This window comes from Halichoerus grypus, chromosome 8 (genome assembly GCF_964656455.1).
Source record: "Halichoerus grypus chromosome 8, mHalGry1.hap1.1, whole genome shotgun sequence".
Classification (NCBI taxonomy): domain Eukaryota; kingdom Metazoa; phylum Chordata; class Mammalia; order Carnivora; family Phocidae; genus Halichoerus; species Halichoerus grypus.
Genome location: NC_135719.1, coordinates 75,771,435 through 75,796,401, shown reverse-complemented (window position 1 = coordinate 75,796,401; position 24,967 = coordinate 75,771,435). Strand labels below are relative to the sequence as shown.

Below are 24,967 nucleotides of genomic sequence, written 5' to 3'. Positions count from 1 at the left end.
ACAGATCTCATGCTGAAAAACATCATCTCTGTTAAATATTTTAGAAGAGTGGATAGAAAGGCCCTTTTCAAATGTCTTTGGAGAAATAAGATAAAACGTACCCCAACTGAACAAAATATCAGAAAGATAAACCCGCATTTCCAGAAAGTACAGTATACCACATGGACAGAAATGTTTCTAAACAGAGTATTTTTCAACATTTTCTAAGAGCTCTAAGCTGCTCTTCAATGAGTTTTAACTTATTGCTTCGGAGAATTAAGATAAAGTTAGTGATGACTATAACTTTCTATTAAGCAATTTTCTTTCTCAATTGTGCACAGCCACTTACGCAGCAGAACATAACAGCTCAATCAAATCTTATTATGCCAGATTTAGTTCAAAGCCTTACGAAATGCACAGAGAAAGACTTGATATTGTCTGAAGCAAACCTTTTCATAAATTGCTCTTTTGTAGACTAGAAATAAAATAGAGACTGTAGGTACCTTGTTAGGTGTCCTTACGTTCTTCTGCCAGGAATCCAGAGCAGTTGCAATGAACTTGCTGCTGGTTACGTAACAGTGAGCCTCGAGAATGTGGTGAGGTCCAGTGCCTCTCTGCATGGCCTCCAGAATTTTCAGGGTGTGGTTTAAGGACACGGAAGCTTCTGCTTGTGTTCTACCACTCACAAGTTTCCTTGTGCAAGGTGTTAATGCAATTTCCCTCACAAGGTACGAGACTTTTCCGACCTAAAACAGGAGAAGGAAATTAAGGTCCAAAACAACAAAGTATACTTCTCTCCTCATTCCAGCTATTTCTGAGTTTTTACTCAACGGGAAAAAAGAAGATAATAGTAATAATACCCACTCTGGTGAGTTATTCTGAGGATTAGAAATAATGTATATAAAATATTTATTTTATAGAGTTTAGGTTCAGAGTGGCAATCGAAATATGCTAGCCATCATTATTTCTAAATTAAGACTTCAAGCCTAATAGATGTAGCTCTCAGAAATTAACCACTGTATTTGTTTTACAGAGTAAAAATAATATGAGGATGAGTAATCTTACACACTGAGCATTAAAAGAAAAAAAAAGCTCTTTGGGTATATGTGATTAACACTTTTAAAATATTATATGTCTTAATGCACTGGACACAGATATCACTAGGGTATTATTTATTCTTGAGAAACACCTGAAATAAGATTAGGAGGAAGACCTTGTTTTAATGCTGTGTGTCCCTCAAGGATGACACTGTGTTTCAATGGGATGAGGGGCTGTGGTGTTTGGGTCCTGAAAGAGGGTTTTCAATATGTCTCTATAAAGTTGAAAATGGATTTGCACCTTTCTGTTTCAGAGACTAAAGGCACAGTATTTTTGGCTCCTAACAGTTGATAGATAACATTTTTTCTGTAGATCATTCTCTATAATTGGACATGAATTATATGAGACCTTTTTACAAAGCATCTGCTTCCTTTTTCTGTTGAGACATCTACTAGATCTTGCTCCAAAAGAGCAAGGAGGATAATAAAGTCTCTTAACTCTCTGATTTTCATAAAAATTCTGTGAATTTTTTTCACCATTGGAAAAAGTAAACATATGAACTGTTCAGTATATAGAGATGCCAAATACAGACTGGTGTTGAGTAAAAACTTTTTTTTTTCTTCCCCATTCCTGGGGTGTGTAATTTCTTTAATAGAGACTTTGCTGAACTTCCATCACAACTAAAAATTCCTCAGTATTAAAGCTCAGTGAAAAGAAATCTCAGTGCCTGGAAGACAAGGCAATCAAATCATGTGACAGTCCCATATGCAACTCCAAATCTGTCCTCATAACTGTCTGTAGAGCTCACAAAAGAGTCACACATGTAGCTATTGGAAGAATATCTTACACAATTTGGCACACAAGTTCTAAGATTAGCAGCTGAAGAGGGGGAGGAGGAAGAGAGGAACATAATAGATTAACTGACACCCATCCACTATCTTTCTAAATTGTTTGGAATGTTAAAAATATTATTTTGATCAATCTATATATACACCCTCAAATTTGAAAGAGAAATGCAAAGCATGTTGTGGTTGAAAGAACAAATGGTTTTTTTAAAACACACACACACAAACGCGCGCGCGCGCACACACACACTATGAAGTATATGTCACTGAACAAGGGAGTCCAGCCAGCTCCCAAGTGGCATGATAACATGATGAAAAGCAATCCAGGATGCTGTGAATCAAAAAGGCATGGGTCTATTTTTAAAGAGGTCTGTGTCTCCCCACCCTGTTTGCCAAGTATAGTTTTTCTGGAGAAGTTCAACATCCAAAGTAGGTGAGCTTCTAGATGTTCCAGGAGTTACCTACCCAACATATACCCTTTATGAGTCTTAGGCTTCTCCATACATCATCCATGTTAATCACTAAGCAAACAGAAGAGCTGTCCAACTAGTTCACTTCCCCTATTCTTGAACAGATTGTTTGAGACATAATATGAATACTAATTAATGATAAAATATCTGTGAGTGTTTTGAAATATGGACAAAAATAGCACTTTGAGACAGGCGCCTAGATAGATCTTATGCAACAAGCCCTACTGGTCATATAAAGGGTCAGGGTACAACTCAGAGATATGAGAGCAAAATTGGCAGAGTTCTTGGCTCCAATACAGTGGGAGACTGTGGACTACTTTTTCGTTTTGTTTTGTTTTTTGAAGGGGGCGTTTCATTTTCTTTTTAACCTTTTGCGAACCTTTGTTAAACTGGAAGAGTATAAAATGAAAACTCTCTTCACAGAAAAAATGGAGAGAAAAACAGTCAGAATTTTGTTAGAGGTCAACCGGAGTCGATAGAGGAACAAGACTCCACCATGTCTGACCCAGGATTATGAGTCTGGGCTCTGCAGCAAAAGAAGTAAAAGCAGGTTGGGTCTGCCCCAGTGCTCAGTGCCCGAGGCTGCCTCAGGATCTCTGATGCAAGGGCTGAGGAAAGTCATTTAAAAGAATATGATCCCTCTTCAATCCTCATTTTACAAATAGTTTTCTTAGTCTCAGAGAAGTGTACCCACAGAGATAGAGGAAATATAATTTTCTGTTACAGGGAAAGCATATTATTAGATTCAATTATGAAGACAATTAAAATAATATCTTCTGTATTAAGAACCTAAGCTACTGCCAAAACATATTATTGCCCCTCCTTTCCTTCTAAAACTGAGTACTGTACTTACTCCTTAAAACCTGTGTAAGTTGCCCCATCTGGTCCCAGAAACTTTATCCTTTAACACCCTAGTCTTTGTATTCTCCTCTAATCTTGATACCTAACATGAATGTTTAAATAGTGCTTTATAATCTTGAGACTTCACCAATTATAATTTGTTCTAATGACAAAGACAAGAGGATTGTCTTTATATAGAATTTGGATTCTATATAATCCAAAATGAAATATAACAACAAAATAATTTATATTTGACCTTAGGGGTTTTTTTTGAATTGAATTGTACCAATGGATGTATAAAGTATTAGAGAAATTCATTTGTCTCACTCAAAGAAATGACAATGTTTCATGAAAGTCTGATGTGGGAAAGAATTAAAGTTGACCACAGTCTGTATTTCATGTTCACTCAGTCCTTATCTCTCTGAGAATTAGATATGGATTCCTACACTTTTCTGGAAGTAGATGATACTTTCCAAGACACATTCAAGTTTTGCCATGTTCCAAACCTTCTTGGAGGCATGAGAAATGGTCAATTATTTGCATTTCAAAGGTTTTCTTTGAGTTCAACTAAATCTAGAAAGAAGAGAGATGTCAACAAATTTGTTATCATCAAATGAGATGTTGTTAATAGTAGTTGCCTAAAATGACAGTAAATTAGGTCCATAAAATAAAAAGAAGGAAGATGCATAATAAAGACAATTCATTGTGGACATGAATTTTTATGATACCACACATTTTTATGCTTGCTTACATTTATTCATATTTCTCTTCATATGTATTCATCTTTCCCCCCACCTCCACAGTAGACCTGTTGTTAGTGTGTGAAGGATACAGCAAGAACTTTCTTAAATACTTAGGAAGAAAAGAGATATGAAAATGCCTTCTGAGTTAACTGAAAAAATATACACAGTGTTCTGGGGCGTGTCTTTTCCTTGTGATTGATTGTTAGGGTTGGCCTGACCCCTTGACTTGAGACTTAACATTTCATACTGGGTTCCCCAAGTATGGTTCCCCAAAGCCATCTCACCTAGAACTTCTCACCCGGACCTCCCTTTATGTCACACAGAGATCCAAGGCTAACTGAAACACCCGCCTCTAAATCTAGGCCCTGTGCCTGAATCCAAAACTAGGCCGACTTGGATCTCTGCTTACCTAGATGGTAAGACAGACAATAAGCTTAAAGAAGACAAAGGCTGTGTCATCTAATTCTCTTGTGCATTCCAAGTATCCTCATGTTGATGTTATGTTATGCAGTAAATTCTAGAGGGGGTGTTATCTTTAGAAGTGACAGCTAGCACACCAGTTTACATAGGGACACTCTGAATTCACCAAGAGCGCTATTAGAACTTTTGAGTTGGTTGGGTTTCTACCTTCTAAGTCTATGAGTGTAAAATAGAAGTTAAAGCAGTTTTATAAATAGAGTTGACATATAGAATCTTTAAGAGCAAGAAGTGCGTAGGAAAGGATTTTTACCTTCTCAGGTTCTTCTGTTGCTTAGGCCCTAAAACTTGAAATCTTCCTTGAATCCTTTTTCCTTTTACCGCTCACTTTCTATTGGCCAGGAAATCCTGTCAGTTATACTTTCAGAATATATCCGGAATCCAACCACTTCTTACCAAGTTCCCTGTTACCATCCTGACCCAAGTTGCTACAATTTTTCATATGGATTATTGAGATAATTTCTTAATTGGTCCATCTGCTTCTACCCTTGGGAAAGTCCATGCTCAAGCCAGTGCCCGAGTGATACTCTTAACATGTAAGTCACATCCGGTCAGTCCTCCGCTTCCAGTTCTTGGCTTTCTGTTTCACTCAGAGTAAAAGCCAAATTCCTTCCCCAGGTTTGTAAGGCCTGGTACAATCCTTGGCCCTCTCCTTTTACCTCTCTGGCATTGCCTTCTAGCATTCTCTTATAAATTGACTTTGCTTTGGTGACATTAATCTTGCTACTCCTCAAACAAGCCTGAAACCTTGAACACTTCTATTTTATTACATTCCCACTGGCTGTCTCCTCAGCCTAGATTGCCCTATGCTGGTGACCTGCTTTGCTAAATCCTTTAGTTCCTTCAGGTCTTTGCTCAACTGACGCCTTCTCAATGGGCCCATCTGTGAGCACCCTACTTAATGTAACATCCCTTTCCCCCCCTATATCCTTACCTCCATTCTCCATCTCCCTTATCTGGTCTATTTCTTTGTCTCCCCCTAGTAGCATCTAAGTTCCATGAGGGCAGCAAAAGAGAACCCAGCACATAGTGAGGAGTGTTCAATAAATATTTGCTAAAAGAATCCCTTTCAGAAGCAACACAGTGAATGATAAGGGAGGGTTTTTGCCAAGAACAAATACTGAAAGTCATGGGAAAAACTGTAAAAACTGAACAAAGAATAGGAATATCCCTCAACTTCCAATTGATTTATACAATTCCTTCCTTCCTTAAAATAAACCAAAAGATTAAGGAAGAAGGTAATCCATACTTTCATGCTTTATTTTAGATGAGCATAGAGCACAAGTAGGGAACAACTAGGAGAGGCATTATAGTTGTTATTATAGGATAGGAAGTGAAAAAAAAAAGTTTGAATAACTAATAGTATGATACAATAAAGAATTGACCTAGGCATGCTAAAAACAGTAAAATATGAAAATTTAATTCAAGATTACATACCAAATATTAAGTGTCAACTGTGATCATTCCAAGGATATCTTAACAAGAGTTTAACCTGATATTAATGGCTGAATTTTATTTAAGATTTCTAAACTTTATCTTAAGTAAGAGTATAAATCAGTGTTTCACTTCTACCTAGTTTGAGTACAAATGAGTTCTGTAGAATCTGGGACATTATTCCCAACACCTAGCACAGGGTCTGTGACACATAACAGGTACTCAGTAAATGCTTTTTAACTAATAGAGAATGCACAAATCAACATACTTTCTCAGCGCGGTAAATTCACCTTGTTCATTCTTTCTCTGTGTTAACTGTAGAGCTTCCAATAGCATCTTGGTAAAGGAGGAAAGGCAATAAAATATCTGTTGTATCTGCCTGTCTCATATATAAGTAAAGGCAATAAAACAGAATTGGCCAGCTCGCTCTTCTAAAAACTTATTATTAAACGATGTAAACATATTTTCTTTCAGCCAGTAGGGTAAGGGGCCCAAGATCAAGTAGGAGATGAGGCACTTCCCCCCCCCCCCACAGAGGATTTCTAATCATGGAGGTGCTAATAAAGCACAAGAGACAAATGGTTGATCCACACCAGAGAATTTTGTTTCAAGGAATAGCTTTGGTTCTGAGCAAAATTCCTCATAATTTTAACACGATGTAACGAAGAGCGACTCATGGAGGTTGGTGCCCAAACAGGCAAGTCCTGAGAATTAAGTGTGTGACTTATAACACCAGTTCATGTGGTGAGTCACCAAAGGACTAGGAATAGCTCTGCTCAGGATGTCCTCTATACCACTTGTCCACTTGGTAGAGATCATGAAAATCAAGAGTCCCTAACAAACTTAAATATTTGAACATTGTATTTTTAACTCAACCTATATCTAGATGATCATCTAGGTGTCAGCGTAATATATGACTTTTGTAGATATTCTGCAATACCAGAACACACAGATTCAACCAAGGATAAGCAGTTGTATAAAACCCAAACTATTCATTTTGGTAGAAAATAGAAAATCTTTATGAACAGCAATAATAACTAACATTTACTGAGCTATTATAATGTGTCAGTTACTGTGCTAAGCATTTTATCTATATAATCTCATTTGATCTTCACAAACCCATTGGTAGTTACTGTTATTATCTATTTTAAAGATTAGTGCACTGAAACTTGGAGATCAAGTAACTCGTTCAAGGTTACAAGGTAGTACACAGCAGACTTGGGACTCAAGTGTGGGGCTATATGATGTTAAAGCCACTGCAGTCTTATCTACTAAATCACATTACCTTTAATTTCTACCTTTAATTTTTCTCACCTTTGGCTTTGCTGATTATCCACGCCCAACCAAACTCTGGGTATGAAACACTTCTATACAACATTTAGTGAAGTTTCAGAATAATATTAAATAGATGGTCCAAAGTTAGAAAGAAGAATGCAAACTTACTAGAGTCAGATTCATGTGGTAGATAGAGCTTAGGTGTTGGAAACTTGGGTTATGTGCCTTTGGATAAGTTACCCCGTGAAACCAGTTTTCCTATCCATAAAATTACAATTATGATATTTGTATTACATGGTTCTTGAGAGGATGGTAGATAATGCATGTGGAATTCTCAGTACTTGGTAGACAATATGTAAATAGTAACTATTAATTTAATGTTGAATCATCAGAAAATCATATGATCCCACAAAGCAAATGTTTTAGTAGTATATGGATTTGTTTTCTATATATACTTGGTACCTTAATTACTCAAGAATTATGGTAGTAATTTTTTCCTTTGATTTGGACTCTCTGTCTTCATATTCAATGCTGTCGGTTTAGTCACATGGATGAATTACAACTTACTGCTTCTTATAACAGTCTGAGAAAGTATTAATTAATAATTTAATAGTAGTGAAAAATTTGATTTAATGAGTTCTTAAATCATAACAAATTACTATTCTTTCAAGGCTTACATTTATATGTAGCATAAAGTTAATTATGGCCATTTGTTTATTTATTCAGTAAATTTTTACTGAATGCCTATATGTACCAAACACTAACTTTGCTGGGGATGCGATATAAAAATATATCACTCTACTCTGAAGGAATCACACTGCAGTGGGAAGATAGTTATGCCAACAGAGGGCCACTTCATTTAGAAGACCAGTAAAAAGGCATTACAACAGTTTAATCAAGAGACAAATTGCTGAACTGGGGCAGAGGCAGTGAGTTGAAATGGAGAGTGCTTATATTTATTGATGATATTCAGTAAGTAGAATGGATGGAATGTGTTGTTTAGTGGGATGCATATTTAGGAAGGGCAGGATGTAAAGGAAAAAATCTAGGCTGACTTACAGGATCCAGTTTGATTTAGAGGCACAAGTTATACAAGTGATGCATTAAACAAAATTTTCTCCTTAAAATGTAACTCATGGAATCATCAGTGATATTTGAATCAATAACAGGAAATGAAAGCAATAATGATGCTAAATTTAAGTAGAAGAGGATACATAGAAAAAAATAAAACAAAATGTTAACAAATGCAACTAGTTACATGACCACCATATAAATTAGGGGTGATGATTTATGATGATAAAAACCACTGGGACTACAGGCAGAAATTTTAGATTACTGGTTTCATGAATAACCTTGAATTTTTGTTTCTCTTTTGTTCTACAGCAAATATCCAATATCCCATGTCAGCAGCAGTGTATTTAAGAAGCATACTCATCTCACTAAGATGAGACTCAAATGTGGTTCTAACCCTCCACTTGGAGACTGGTGCCCCAGGTGCAATTCAGCACCAGTGTGCCCAACTAGTTCCAACTTGCTGCAATCACTTAGCAAGTGAAAAGTCTCTATTGCAAAAGGGATATAGTCATTGGATTGGTCTGCTCTTTAAAAAGCTATTTAGAGTTTGAAGTGCAAGCTGCTTGCTGAACAAAAATCCTCAGACACAATCAGCCACAGAATTTCAACCAGACCTCAAGTATTTCACAAAGAAATGATATATCATTTGTCCAAAGAGAATGAAACACCTGTTTCTAAGAGTGATTTAAGTCAATAAGTAATAAACTCAATCTTTGTTATGAATGCTTTCTGGTGTCTGAATGATTATTGCCCTTTCAGAGGGCAAAGTGCACAAAAGACTCAGTGACCTTGTGACTTGACAGTCAAATAACTACCATTATGTTCAGTCAATGTAAATAAGCATGGCTGACAATGTGCTAATTGGCTGCCTCTGGTCAGCCAAGTGTACTTTTGACCTTAATGAGAACCTAATCAATTAATACTTAAGGCAATAAAGACCTCTTGCTGATTAAGTAAGACAGAAATCATCTTTTTTCAACAGGATTAGAGCTGCAAAATGGCAAACTTTTAATTTAATATATGATAATCCTCTCTTCTTAGGACCCTTCTCATTTAGCTAATGTGGTGAGATTGAACTCTGAAATGTGAAATCTTTGACTCAATGATTTATGTGTAATACCTTCTTAAAAAACGAACAAATTGTAACTCAGATACTAAAACAATAACTTCTGGTATGCATCTGAATTATATATTAATCAACTTATCGTGGTCATAGAGTTGAAAAAACACATGTTTTCTTAAAACTGAAAGAGTCTGTATTAAAATTCTAGAGAAAATAATGAAACTTGATAGAACTGTTACTCAATTTGGAACTTTTCTGGAAACTCCTAAGATGATAGTAGCTAGCATTTCAGGGGCGTAGAGTTTCCTTTTCAATTAAAAATAAAAATGCTACTATTGGCTTTCATGAAGATATGGAAATGCTCCTATAAGAAAAATTTCTTTACATTACAACAGAAATTGTCACTTGTAAGTCACAAAGTGGAGTCTTCTGTAACTTGATTGCTCTAAAGCAGCATCTCCTTAAGTGCTCTGTACACTAGGTAAACAGGCTCTCTGCTGAAATGAGGCTGTAATTTGTAAGAGCATCCAGAATTACTTTCTGTTTACAATCCATAATATCCGAGTTGGCAAAGGAACACATTTATCATTTTAGGTTAAAAATTTGTCATTTGGACACAATGACTAAAAATTTACAATTCCTCTCCTTTAAAACATCATTCTCCTCTGAGAATCGGTTTTCCTGTTTAAAGCTTTGCAGCTCTTTTGGCTCAGATGATACATATGAAAATGTATGTAATTTATATAGGAGAGGGGATACAGTTCCCTTAAAAAATGGTGAAAAAAGCAACAGCTGTGTATCTGCAATAACTTGAGGCTTTTAATACAGATAAATATGCAAATATGTCATAGTATTTTTAATGCACCATTTTTACACAGTTTAGTGACTGAAAACAGCAAACATTCTGTGTATTTAGATTCATAATGAGAAATATGCACCATTCAAAACTGGAGTTATTGTCATGTTGTAGTGAGTAATAAAAAAAATATGGCTTTGGATGGTAAATAAAACAGTGCTAAGTCAGTACAAGAACACTGACAAAGTCCAGGGTGGTAGTTGCGTAGATCTAATACCATGTCATCAGTATTGTTGGAAAAACTACAAAGCACACTCATACTCCTCTACCGATGAGATAACACACAGATTAGCTAGTGGTATTTCTCAAATAATATGAACTGGTTAATATGTAGCTGTATTTCCCAAATAACAAGGCAATTTAATCTAGACTCTGGGTTTTGAAGACGAGACACATTGGGTTTCAAAATTTAGATTAGTAATTTAGGTCGTTAAATCAAATTATGTATTTTGTACAGAATCATATGAGAAATCCATACTGGAGTTAGAATTAAATCCCACAGGCTCATTTTGACCTTATTGTACTAAGCTTTCTTCCAATATTACCCACAATGACTTTTCCCCCACATTTATTATGAAAAATGTCCAACAGAGAAAAGTAGAGTTATAAAGTGAATACCTATGCCTATCACTGTTAATCTTTTACAATACTCGTTGTATCATATATCCTTCCATCTACCACCAATTTTTTTCTTTTAGACTTCGACTGCTTTTGTTTTTTTTAAATATACCTTATTTTGGGGAGGCAGTTTAAAAATTGTGCAAGTGCAGAGAGTTCCCACATACCCCTCAAGCCCTTCTCCCTTGTTTTTGCTATTAACATTGTGGATTAGTGTAGTACACTTGATGCAATTGATGAACCAATAATGATATATGATTATTAACTAAAGTCTATAGTTTACATTCGAGTTCACTCTTGCTGTGCATTCTCTGGGTTTTGACAAGTGTATAATGACACCCACCATTACAGTATCTTACAGAATAGTTTCACTGACCTAGAAATCCCCTGTGCTTCACCTCCACCTCATATGCATCCTTCCCTGAGGGATAAGGGTTAATGTCTTTTTTGAAGAATGCGCCAGAGGTGAAGTGTCCTTCTCATTCTATCACATGATGGAGTACATGCAATGAACACAGTTTAGCAATGGTGATGTTCCTTGATCATTTGAGTGAGGTAGCGTTTGCCAGATTTATTCATTGTAAAGTTACTCTTCCTCCCTGTCCCACTTTATTTTTTGGAAGGATGTCACTAAGACCAGTGTACACTTGAGGGTAGGGAATTATTTATTAGCAGTATGGACTCATGTATATTTATTTTATACTTGGGGTTTTGTTGCTATAATTTGTCCAGCTTTGGCCACTGGGGGCTTGTTCCGGATGGTTCCTCTGTCTACTTGATAGGTCTCCATCCTTTCGTTTTTTGAACACTTCCTTACTTTCTGACACTATTAGACACTCCTGCCTCAGCCAGAGAGTCAGTTATTTCTTCAGCAATCGTTTTTTCTTTGTTTTTTTTTTTTATTGGAGAATGGCATTTAGAAACTAAGATCTAGGTGCCAGTGTCATGATTGCCACTGGGGTGTTACCACAATGATTTTTTTTTTTTAACTAAGAATATAACACAAGGAGGCACAATTTGAACATTCAACTCTCCTTAAATTTAAATACCTGAGACAAGTTGGAAGAAAATTACCATTTAGTTGTTCTATTTCATCTAATGTCTTAGAAAAAATCCATACTACCCTCAATAATATTTTTATTTATGATTTTTCTCAGCCCTATTTGGACCTTTATGAAAACTGATTTATTTTAAAAAATGACAGAAACATCAGGAATAGTTATAAATACTCATGTATCTATTCAGTTCTATGCTGTCTGGGCAAGACATATGAGATGTCTTTGTGTGGTGCGGTAGTAGTTGCTTCAGCTTTTAGCTAAAAAATGGTCCCTTGGGATTTCTCTGTACTTCTCTCCCCCTCTACTTCTGAATACCTTTCCTCAGTCTTTACATGCATAAGGTAACCAAAATGAATTCATTCACTAGTCGCAGCTGACATTTGGGAGTGGTAATGAAGGTTCCTACATACACTTACAAAGGTAAAGAAAAGTGTAGTACAGTTATAGTTGTACAAATAGCCCTACCAGCGCCAGTCAAAGTGATAGATCAGCAAAATGGTCTTACGTTTAGTGAAAAGAAAACTGTCCTGGGAATCAAAAAATGTAAGATATTTCTTATGTATATGTGTGGATGTATTTAACACGCTTCTGTTAAGAAGAAAAAAAAATCAAACACTGTAGAAATACATAGCAAGGAAAATTCCCTGGAACCCCAAAACTCAGAGATAACCACTTTTAATCTTTCAGACCATTCCATTGCCCTCTTTTTATTTATATACACCCACATTGGGCAATATACCTAAGACATCTTAAATATAAACAAATGTATATGTAACTTTCCATGAATGGGACCGTATGATACATGCTGTTCTGCTATAAGCTTTTTTTATTGGTAAGAATGGAGGTCTGTCCTTATCAATAAATGGGGATATATACATATATCAGCCATTTTAATTCTGTATAATATGCCAAGGTACTATTATGTTATGATTTTTTTCTTTTTCTTTTTTTTAAAAAGATTTTATTTATTTATTTGAGAGAGAGAGAGAGAGAGGAGAGAGAGTGAGCATGAGCAGGGGGAGGGGCAGAGGGAGAGAGAGAGAGAGAGAGAGAGAGAGAGAAGTAGACTCCCCGCTGAGTGGAGAACCCAATGAGGGCTTGGGCTAGATCCCAGGAGCCCGGGATCATGACCTGAGCCAAAGTCAGATGCTTAACGGACTGAGCCACCCAGGTGCCCTTCTATGACTTCTTAGCTTTCCTAATGCTGGATATTTAAATTGCATTCAAAGGTATTGTTAAAAATTATATAGAGACCAATGTCCTTATTGGTCATTGTCAGATTATCACCTTAGGATAAACTCCTAGGAGTAGGATCAGAGAGTAAAAGAATATGGACATTTTAATCATGGATAAATATTGCTAAACTGTCCTTTGGAAAGGTTGATCAATGCACACTCTCATCGGCAGACTATTCTCTTAAGATCTTGTTATTTCTGTTTCTAGGTTAAAACACCCTATGTTTAAGTGAGGATTTCTTACTTGTCCTGCATGAGAAGTCTTTCCTCAGTCTGGAACCTCCTCACTCATGATCTTTTTGAGTATCGATCTTACCCCATTACCACTATTCTCTTCTTCCAGAGCACAAATGGACAACTCTCTATCTTTCATATTTTTTAACCTGTTTCACATGATCCATGACTGAGTGGAAAACAAAACACATTTCCCTGGGAATTCAAACACACAGGTTTTCCCTCAAACAAATCTGGAGTTGAAACTGATTGGTGTGGTCCTGGAAACCCGAAGCAGATTAATTTTATCTTTGTCTTTGTCTTGCTGGGCTGCATTCTGGAAAATCACTTTAGCTCTATATTCCGGTTTACTCATTCTCTGTTTGAGTTGTGTCTAATCTGCTTAATCCACTCTCAGAATTTTTAATTTTCATAATCATAATTTTTATGTCTTAGATGTTCAAAACATTTTCTTTTAAAAATCTGCTTACTTTTAGTAGTCTCCTGTTTTTTCAAATACCTCATATTAGGTATCCATAATTTGAACATAGAAAGTTCCTAGGGTTCTAATGATGCTATTTGCTTTTTTCTCTCCCTTTTTTTAAAAATTTATTTTTATTTATTTATTTTTTAAAATTTAATTTCAATCAATTAACATATAATGTATTGTTTCAGGGGTACAGGTCTGTGATTCATCAGTCTTATACAATACCTAGTGCTCATTACAACACATACCCTCCCGAATGTCCATCACCCAGTTACCCCACCCCCCTTCCCTCCAGCAACCCTCAGTTTGTTTCCTATGATTAAGAGTCTCTTATGATTTGTCTCCCTCTCTGGTTTCATCTTGTTTCATTTTTTCCTCTCTTCCCCTATGATCCTCTGCCTTGTTTCTTAAATTCCACATATCGTGAGATCATATGATACTTGTCTTTCTCTGACTGACTTATTTCGCTTAGCATAATACCCTCTAGTTCCATCCGCATCCTTGCAAACGGCAGGATTTCATTCTTTTTGATGGCTGTGTAATATTCCTCTGTGTGTGTGTGCGCGCGTACGTGTGTGTGTGTGTGTGTGTGTGTACCACATCTTCTTTATCCATTCATCTGTCGATGGACATCTGGGCTCCTTCCATAATTTGACTATTGTGGACATTGTTGCTATAAACACTGGGGTGCATGTGCTCCTTTGTATCACTACATCTCTATCTTTGGGGTAAATACCCAGTAGTGCAATTGCTGGGCCATAGGGTAGCTCTATATTCAACTTTTTGAGGAACCTCCATACTGTTTTCCAGAGTGGCTGCACCAGCTTGCATTCCCACCAACAGTGTAGGAGGGTTCCCCTTTCTCCATATCCTCGCCAACATCTGTCATTTCCTGACTTGTTAATTTTAGCCATTCTGACTGGTGTGAGGTGGTATCTCATTGAGGTTTTGATTTGGATTTCCCTGATGCCAAGTGATGTTGAGCACTTTTTCATGTGTCTGTTGGCCGTTTGGATGTCTTCTTTGGAAAAATGTCTGTTCATGTCTTCTGCCCATTTCTTGATGGGATCATTTCTTCTTTGGGTGTTGAGTTTGATAAGTTCTTTATAGATTTCAGATATTAGCCCTTTATCTGATATGTCATTTGCAAATATCTTCTCCCATTCTGTCGGTTGTCTTTTGGTTTTGTCGACTGTTTCCTTTGCTGTGCAGAAGCTTTTTATCTTGATGAAGTCCCAATAATTCATTTTTGCTTTTGCTTCCCTTGCCTTTGGAGACATATCTAGCAAGAAGTTGCCATGGCTGAGGTCAAAGAGGTTACTGCCTGTGTTCTCCTCTAGGATTTTGATGGATTCCTGTCTCACATTTAGGTCTTTCATCCATTTTGAGTCTATTTTTGTGTGGTGTAAGGAAATGGTCCAGTTTCATTCTTCTGCATGTGGCTGTCCAATTTTCCCAACACCATTTGTTGAAGAGACAACATTTTCCATTGGACATTCTTTGCTGCTTTGTCAAAGATTAGTTGCTATTTTCTTTTGTATTTATTTTTTTGTTTGTTCATTTATTGTCCTAACGACTCTGATGATGCTTCTCTGTAGTGGGCTTATTTCTTGATGTAATCTGTTACTTTGGATGGTGGACTAATGTTTGGCTTGACTTTATTTTAGGGTTAGGGTTAGGGTTAGGGTTAGGGTTAGAGGGTTAGGGTTAGGGTTAGAGTTAGTGTTAGGGTTATTTGTAGAGTTTATTTATTTGTAGAGTTCTCATAAAGCCTGGGGTCAATGTGCATTTCTTCAGAGGGATTTGTGTTTAGCTCTGCCAGTTGCTCCACACTGCAGTTTACTAACCCAGGACTACCTAAAGTTAATTTATTTGCTGAGGGTTACTAGGACCACACTGATCATACAGTTTCAACACTAAATTTGTCTGAGGAAAATTTATGTGTTTGTATTTCCAGGGGAATGTGTATTGTTTTCTCCCCAGAGGCTAAGGCAAGACAGACAAGTTCCTTGCTGTCTCCTTTTGCTGGTGAGCATATGTTTTTAGTCCACGCCTTTCATGGAGATTATGGCCCTTTGAGAGTGTTGGTTTATAGATAGCCTCAGTTCTTTTTTTTTTTCTTTAAAGATTTATTTATTGAGAGAGAGAGAGAGAGAGCATGCCGAGAGGGGCAGAAGGAGAGAGTCTCAAGCCGACTCCACACTGAGCATGGAGCCAGATGTGGGGCTTGATCTCAGGACTCTGAGATCATGACCTGACCCGAAACCAAGAGCCAGATGATTAAAAGGCTGTGCCACTCAGGTGCCCTTAGATAGGCCTCAGTTCTTACTCTCCACTTTATATAGCTCTGAAGCACTGTTTTCTGTCCCTAAATGGCCAAACACAAGTGTTTTGGTCACTATAATTAGCAAATAATGATATGAGGAATTCTTAATCTCAGGAAACAAATGGAGGGGTGCTGGAGTGGTGGGGGATGGGAGGGATGGGGTGGCTGGATGATGGACACTGGGGAGGGTATGCGCCATGGTGAGCACTGTAAATTGTGTAAGACTGTTGAATCACAGACCTGTACCTCTGATACAAATAATACATTATCTGTTAAAAAAAAATAGAAGAAGATAGCAGGAAGAGAAAAATGAAAGGGGGGAATCGGACAGGGAGATGAACCATGAGAGACTCCGGACTCTGAGAAACAAACTGAGGGTTCTAGAGGGGAGGGGGGTGGGGGGATGGGTTAGCCTGGTGATGGGTATTAAAGAGGGCACGTACTGCATGGAGCACTGGGTCTTATAGGCAAACAATGAATCATGGAACTCTGCATCAAAAACTAATGATGTAATGTATGGTGATTAACATAGCATAAAAAAAAAAGAATGGAAAGAAAAAAAATCCCATTGTTTTGGCTTCAGCTTATCAATTTCCTTTCTCCTTGTTACCCTAGAGAGTTCTGTTACTTTCTTATGAGCTCAGTCACACAGTGTAAAGGATATTTCTTCTTTCTTTCTTTCTTTCTTTCTTTCCTTTTTTTTTAATATGGCATATCTAGTTGTATGTTTTGGGATTTTTTTTCAGACTACCTAAGGTTGCAAGAAATTTAAGATGCATAGTTACGTGTGGATTTCAGATAAACAAGGAATACTCTGTTAGTCTACGTTTATCCCAAACATTGTATGGACCACACTTATACTAAAAGATTATTCATTGTTAATCTAAAATTTAAATTTGATTGGGCATTCTGTATTTTTATGTGCTATATCTGACAACTCTAGAATCTAATCCATGATATTGTTGGAAATGGAAGTTTGGGTTATGTTTTAAGCACAGTTTTGAGAAATTAAACACGGGAGACATATATACATTTGAGAATATGATTTTCTCAAATGTATCAATTTGGCTGATACACACAGTTTTAACCTGAAAATTCTAAAAACAATATTGCATTGTCTTTACCTCTGTAATTTGGAAAAACCCTGAATCCCTCAGTATCCCCACCCCCCCGTACTTTTTAAGTGATCTTCTTTCTAAATGTTTTTTTATCCCTGAGATTTAATAATTTAAAATACATATCTTAATATTGCCCACTCTTTTTTTTAAAGATTTTATTTATTTATTTGACAGAGAGATAGTGAAAGAGGGGGAGTGGGAGAGGGAGAAGCAGGCTTCCCGCTGAGCAGGAAGCCCAATGCGGTGCTCCATCCCAGGACCTGGGGATCACGACCTGAGCCGAAGGCAGGCACTTAACGACTGAGCCACCTAGGCGCCCCAATATTGCCCATTCTTAAAAGCATTTAAAAGCAAACTGAATCTTTTTGATCTATAGAGTCAGGATTTTTCTTCTTTCGGAGACTTTTTGAATTTTTGTGGGTTTTATTTATTCTGTACCCTACCCCCTTACCCCTGCCAGCATATAATAACCATATGTTAGCTTTCTATTTTTCTTCACATCTACTTTGGTATTTTTAAGTGCTTAACTCTTCATGACTTCTTATTTTTGTGTGACTTTTCACAACCCTGTCCTCAATCCTGTCTGGGTTTTCTACATTGCTGAGTCTCTTCTTTGCTGTTTTTAATACATTTTTTTTTCTTGTGGTGTTATTTTCCTCTCAATTTCTTTCTTTTGTTCCACTAGCTTCTTTTTCACCGTATTCCTTATATTATCCTTGTATTATCCCATATTTGATCTATTATTTCATAAAATTCAATTTTCTTGAGTGTGCAAAATAGTTGCAAAATTTTGATACCATTTTTGAAGTGCATTTTCTTCCGAAGTATTCCCTCTATCTGATTTCATATGTTCTGTTTCGTTGCTTCCTTTTTTTCTCATTTTAGTGGGATCAGAATTTATTTGATAGCTCTCATTTCTAAAGGGGGTCCTTCGATTCAAGCCTACCTTATTCCAAAATAGTGTGGGTGTATTCCCATTGCTTTTCCTTTCTTGAATGCCCGAACACTCAGTAAGTTTTCTATTCAAACATGCAGTGGACACATGCCAATATTCAGTATTATTTGTTTTGTGTCTCAGATATCAGAGGGGATGGGAGGAAGAGTGAGGAAATTCTGTTTTTGACAGCACTTCATTCATTCTCCTCATACATCAGTAGAATTCAGAAGTGGGTAAGTACTCTGTGCTTTACCTTGTGTTCCCATGTTAGCATAACCCAGATATTTTCCTGTGTAGTTCATATGGTTTGACCACACATTTTTTTTTCCCCTTGCCTCCCTGGCTTTGTTGACTGTTGCTTGCCAGTCTTGATCAAGCACATTTATCCATACAGATTATTCCCCTTTTCTCTTTTCTTTCCTCCTGGACCCAGAACAGAAATGATCAAGCTAGGACTCCAGGTTATTGTATTGAAACAATAAGGGAGAGGTACTCCTAAAGGAAACAGTCAACATATTTTTATGTGCCTTATTTTTACCCCTAATTTCTATCCCTCCAAAGTTAGGATAAAATTGGGAGAATATCAGTGAGGTTTTTTTAAATAATTTTATTCACAAATATGTTTCCCCTCATTATATTATTCTCCAGAAAAGGAGTTCTGTGTAGATGCCTACCATGTTATCCTAATTTGATTTGAATTATTTTATATTCAGATAATGCATTTGATCCCTCCCTAGTTATAGCATATAGCATTCATTCATTTTTTATTTTTGTCTTTGCTTCATTTGTTAATTTTTGGAGTTCTACAGAAAATAATTTTGTGCAACTTCCCTTATGTTGTCCACCATTTTTCCTCTAATTGCCCATTTAAAAACACACACACACACACACACACACACACACACACATATCTTGAGAAAGTCATTTTATCTCTTTAGGTCTCAACTTGTAAAATGAGGGGATAGCTAAATGACTAACAGGGTCCTGTTCATTTCCATGATGACACGAATAGAGTATGTTCACTATGATGTCAACATACAAAAAAAGAGCTGAATAACAAATTGGCACACTCTTACCTTGCCTAGTCCACCTGCAAAGATTAATTTATTCCATAGGCAGTATTCCTATTTATGACTTCAAGTTTCCTTGCCTCAAAATTGGCCTTAGATATGTCCACAGACAGTTCATTTGCAGTAACAGGAGGAAGGCAGATAGAATATTGAGTGTGGAGGGGGAGGCTGTAGAAATTTTGCTCTGATTACTTCCATTATCTTGGAGAATTAAGGTCATCATCAGGGAGTCAAGAGGTAGGAGGAATTGCTGGAGGTCTGGGATGAGAGGAGACATTGTGAACTAGTTATCAAGAAGTGTCGAGGAGTGAATGGATGAGAGAATACAGCAAGATTGCTGCGTTAGCACAAATGGCTCAGTTAGGGTACATGCTCACAGATTTAAAGTAGACTGTCAGCATAACAGTGTTTTTTTTTTTCTTTAGCCATGTTTAGGTGCCCAGGTGCAGGTAAAGAGTGTGCAGTGAACTGGATTGCACCGGGGTTGTGGTTTTGTCAGGTAGTATAATGGAGGGAGGGGGAGAGAAAGGGGCAAGGAAGATGAGAGTGAATGCATGGAGTGATCATAATGATGGGCCATTACATCTACCCAGGGAAACAAAGATAGGAAGGACAACAGGGAGCTAAGAAGGGAGTACAAGAAAAGACTAAGAAGCATTAAGCGATGGTAGGATTAATGATAATAGGTCCTAGTGGAATCAGAGCACTACAGGGAATAAACTAGAAAGATAGGAGGTGGCAAATAAAGAGTAAGTTGCTGGAAATGAGAATATGGAGGGCTTGCTCTTATTGGTAAAATAACAAGGCTCAGTGTATGATTATGAGGTTTGGTGTCTGTGGATGAAGAAGAGTAGGTAGGTATTGGAAGGACTACCTTGTCTATCTTGAAAGGATATTGTAATCACCAAGAGCTGACAGAGAAGCTGAAGTTAAAACATATAAGGAATGAGGAGAAATAATCTGACGGTCTGTAGATGACTAAAATAAGAACTTCTGCAACATTTTTCTTCTATGCATTTGCAAAGATGAAAAATATTGACAGGTTCCAGTGTTGGCCCAGTGTGGGAAGAGTATGGCACATTTTCCTAGGCAGTCTGGCAATATTTATCTGTGTTCTCATACTTTCACTCAGCAATTCCATTATGGGGGAATTTGTCCTACATAAATTGTTGTACAAGAATGCAAAGACTTTTGTACAAGAATGTTCAACTGAAGACATTTTTACAATAGCAAATAACTGTAAATATCCTAAGTGTCCATAAATAATTGGTGAAATAAATTATACATTCATCAATGAAAAATCATACAACCATGAAAAAGAATGAAGAGGGTGACACATGTACAGACGTGAAACCATGTCCATGGTACCTCATTAAGTGGCAGGGGGGGTGTATAAAATGGTAATGCACAGAGTAAGTCCTTTTTGTTGTTAAAAGCTATTTAAAAATTCTTGGATTTTATAAGCTTGCACAGGTTCTAAAATAAAAACTAGTTATTCTAATACAAAATCAATAAAAGGTATTAGACTTCATTAGGGTTCTGTGGAATACTCCAATGACTTAAGAACTTGAGTTGGAGAATGAAGACAGTAGAAATTTGAAGTTCACCTCCAGATGAACACCGGCTGCCCTTAAAGACAGGCACAGAGGACTCATGTATGTATGGGTCTGGCCGTAGGTCAACTCTGACTGTACCCACCTCTCCCCTCAACACTCACCATGCTCTAGCCACTGGTTGTTTTTTTTTTTTTCTCCTCTGTTTTCTAGTATGCTAAATTTACTCCTACTTTTTGCCTTTGTGCTTGCTATTTCCACTGGCTTTAAGATTCCTAGAGATCTCTGCCTGGTAGACTTCTTCTCAATCAAGTCTCAGCTCAAGCATCACCTCTCCAGATAAATGCTCCACTTATCTGACTCAAGTTCATTCCCTTTTATTTTCTTCATTGTATTTCTCATTCTCTAAAGATACCTTGTTTGTTTGCCTATTTGATAACGTCTACAATCCCCTGCTAACAGAAGGTACTCACTATGTTTTTTTTTTTTTATCACTGTACTTCTAGTATTCAGAAGAGTATCAGGTATATAGTAGGGGCTTAATGTTTATTGAGTGCATTAGTGAAGGAATGGTTAGGAGATAGTCATATGTCTAAGTGACTAAACTTCACTCTTCTGGCTTGCTCCAGTTTGGATCTACAGGAAATTTCTGGGACATCCAACCACAAAACAATATTAGTGGCAAACCTCTGTTCCAACTGAGTAAGTACGGTAGTAAGGTTTTTTTGTCTTTTTCTTTGCAGGGGTGGGGTGAAGAGATGATGGTGGTGGTGGTAGTAATGGCAGAGGTGGTAGGCTTCACACTACATCCTAAATTCTGAGAATTCCTTGTCTCTCCTTCTACTCAAACCAATTCTGCTCATTACAATTTGGTACATAAGTTGGCTGAAACATTGCCACATCTATGGTTTGAAATTAGTTAGGTTCAGAACACAGCCAATCTGAATTTATAGTAAGAACAGGAGATTAGTAGCTAATTATTAATTTCTTTCCTAGCATGCACTTTCTTTTTCTTCCTAATATTATTCTGAATGTCCAAACTGTAAGATTTGAATAATATTGACTTCACTCATGGATTTAAGCCAAATTTAGTAATGGGCATGCAACACAGGCTTAAGCCAATGAACACATTGCATTTCTATGGCCTTATCAACTGAAATAGGATTGAGCATGTGATCTAAACTGGATCAATGCAAATAGTCCAGTATTTTTGCTGTGAGAATTGAGATATGGATTCCCTCATTTCTATTTGTGCTTGGTGTATGGAGATAGAAAACCTGGAACTGTAATAGGAATGAGGAGAGAGACTGGAGCTGGTAGGAGATCATATAGGAATGGAGTAAACCCAGAGGAAGTAGAGCTGAGAGACGGAACCTGATGATATCGTGTGAATACCGGAGCAGACTATATCTGAAGTGAGATCTACTCAATTTCTGTATCTTAAAATCAAAATATTCTTAATAGATACCAAGGAAACTATAGATCTGAAGTTGGGCTCTATTTCCATCTCTGATATCTGGGCTACAACCTGTTGCAAATAATGTCACTGATCTGCCCAGGAGCCCTTTTACTCTTTCTGTTTCTATGCACTCATGTCCCTCTGGTGTGACAGCCACATCTCCCTGAGCTACTGGAACCACTTGGCTCACAAGTAGCAGAGAGCCTAGGAGTTTCCACTGACTGTCTAGTCCAGGAGTCGGCAAGTCCAGTTCCCTTGTCTGGGTTGGGACAACCCTATGGCATAATGTGTACTCTAGTGTCCCCATGCTGGATATTTGCCTGAGGCTGCCCCAAGCCACGCTTCCTTCGTTTCCTGTCCTGCATGGCTCTCCCAAATCGCTTGCACACAGATCTTCATTCAGGGTCTGATTCGAAGACAGTGCCCCCTCAATGGGTGTGCAAGGGTCAGTTGTTGGCAGAAGAGATCCAAATATGAGAACTAGGAGAAGAGAAGTTTCTCTTTTGCCCAGTTTGTACTGGCTCCAGAGAGAACAGAGAGAGCCTGTCTGCAGTGCAATTTCACAGACACTTCAATCAAAGACACAATTTCTCGTGTGTGTGTTCCCCAGGATATACAATGTTTTAAAACTTCAAATTCATAAAAACCTAGGATTCCAGGTTTTAGCTCTTTAGAATGGAGAATTATTTCTCAAATACTTGAATTCCTTGTACCAAGGTATCTTCTCACAACATTATTCTTTCCTATAGTGTGCAATATCCACTGCGGGGGTTTGCTGTCTGGGCTGTAGGCTGTAGGAAAATATAGTGCTGTCGCAGGATATTCAGCTTAGAAACTACCGATGATGCCTTCAAAGTCTAATTTGTGGTATGAATATTTTCTTAGTTAAAAAAGAACCAGAAAAACACTGTGACTAATAGTATACTGGAATACACCACCATATACGTGTATTTTAATATGTGATTAGAGGGAATAAAAGAACTAAGTGCTTTCTAATCTACTATTTATATAGAACTACACAGATTTCTGGCTTTAAGTTTTATGTTCTTAGTCTCATCACATATCTATATCTATATATATACATATATATATATATGATGCCACATATCTGACATAATAAGTCAGCATTTTACTATTCATGGAAAAATAATCATTTCATTTTATAAAGTTGACTTATAGGTCAATATAACTGGACAAGAAGTAAGAGGTTTCACATTGGATTTTGGTGACATTTTTCAAACAGGAATAATTTTGGATAGTTAAAAACCAGTAATTATAGGCCATGTAATCTCTTAAAGGAATTTGCCTTATTATAATCATATGTTAGGAAACCTTGAGTGTTGTTGATATTCAGGTATCTACAATTCTTATGTATTATAAGGGTTAATCTACCCAGGATTTTGATGTCCTTTCTGTAGACCATCACTACTTATAAGTTGGTATAATTTGATGAGTTTAGATAAATAACCAGTAGTAAGAATTGTTGCTTTAATTAAAAAAAATATAATCTGGAAGTCATTTAGTTACTCAATAGCTTCCAGATTGGATTCTTTTTTTTTTAATTATGTTATGTTAATCACCATACATTACATCATTAGTTTTTGATGTAGTGTTCCATGATTCATTGTTTGTGTTTAACACCCAGTGCTCCATTCAGTACATGCCTTCTTTAATACCCATCACCAGGCTAATCAGACTGGATTCTTACATACTGCTTTCTGTGACATACTTAATGTATTCTGATAAATGCCATCTGTAGTTCATAGTGGACAAAATTGATGGGTAGATAATAAGTGGCTTACACAAATTATATCATCTGGTGAGCTGTTGAGGGTGCTGGACCTGAGAATTCTGAAATTAATAGTTAAGTGGCTAAGAAAGTCTTAAGGAGATTTAAATGAAATGCTATTTATAAGTGGTATAAGTGTTTTACTCACCTCTGAATTTCACTACTAGATATCATACTTCCAATTAAAAAAATACAATTAGGCAAGTTTTGGATTTAGGACCCATAATGAATGATAAGAAAAAACACAACAACGACATGGGCCTTTAGGGTTAGTCCTGAGTTAAAATCCAGGTTTTTTCTACTTTTAAGCTGTGTGATCTGAGACTACCTAGATAACATCCTTCTAAGTCTTATTTTGATGTTATTTTATTTTATTTTTAAAAAATATTTATTTATTTATTTGAGAGAGAGAGAGAAAACTCGAGTGTGGGGAGGAGCAGAGGGTGAGGGAGAGAGAATCCTCAAGCAGACTCGCCACTGAGCCCAGAGCTCAATGCGGGGTTCAATCCCAGGACCCCAAGATCATGACCTGAGTTGAAATCAAGAGTCAGATGCTTAACGACCAACCAAGCTCCCCAAGTGCTTCTATTTTGATGTTATTTTTAAAATGGGAATTAAAATATCTCTTTGGAGGCTGATTGTGAGGACTATTTGAGTTAATACATGGAAAATACCAGATTTGTAATTGGCTCTCAACAAGTTATAGCTATTATTGTTGTTAGTGGTAGAAAACTCCCAAGATCAGAAAATTACTTATGGGTTGAATGCTACTTTCAATCCATAGTGATACTAATCAAACTGGGATGTAAGGTTTTATGGATTGTTCACATGGCCTTCAATGCGGTTGGCTTCTTTGTCATCATCCATAACATTCAAATCAATAGTAATTTTCAATGCCTGTTATGTGTATGGTATTGTTTAGGCACTAACAGAATTCAGGAGATTCTTGTCTCCAAATAGTTTACAAGCAAGTGGGGCAACAGATGAGCCTATGGCACATTGTAAGACAA

The 24,967-nt window shown here is 36.9% G+C and overlaps 1 long non-coding RNA gene across 1 annotated transcript in view; it reads right to left on the bottom strand.

The window, feature by feature from the left end:
* Positions 1-516: 516 nt before the first annotated feature.
* LOC144382766 (uncharacterized) overlaps positions 517-24,967 on the bottom strand; it is a 100,447-nt gene continuing 75,996 nt past the window's right edge. Inside the window, exon 3 of the long non-coding RNA XR_013450155.1 lies at positions 517-725. This is a non-coding gene — a long non-coding RNA (uncharacterized LOC144382766). The remainder of the gene's footprint in view (positions 726-24,967) is intronic.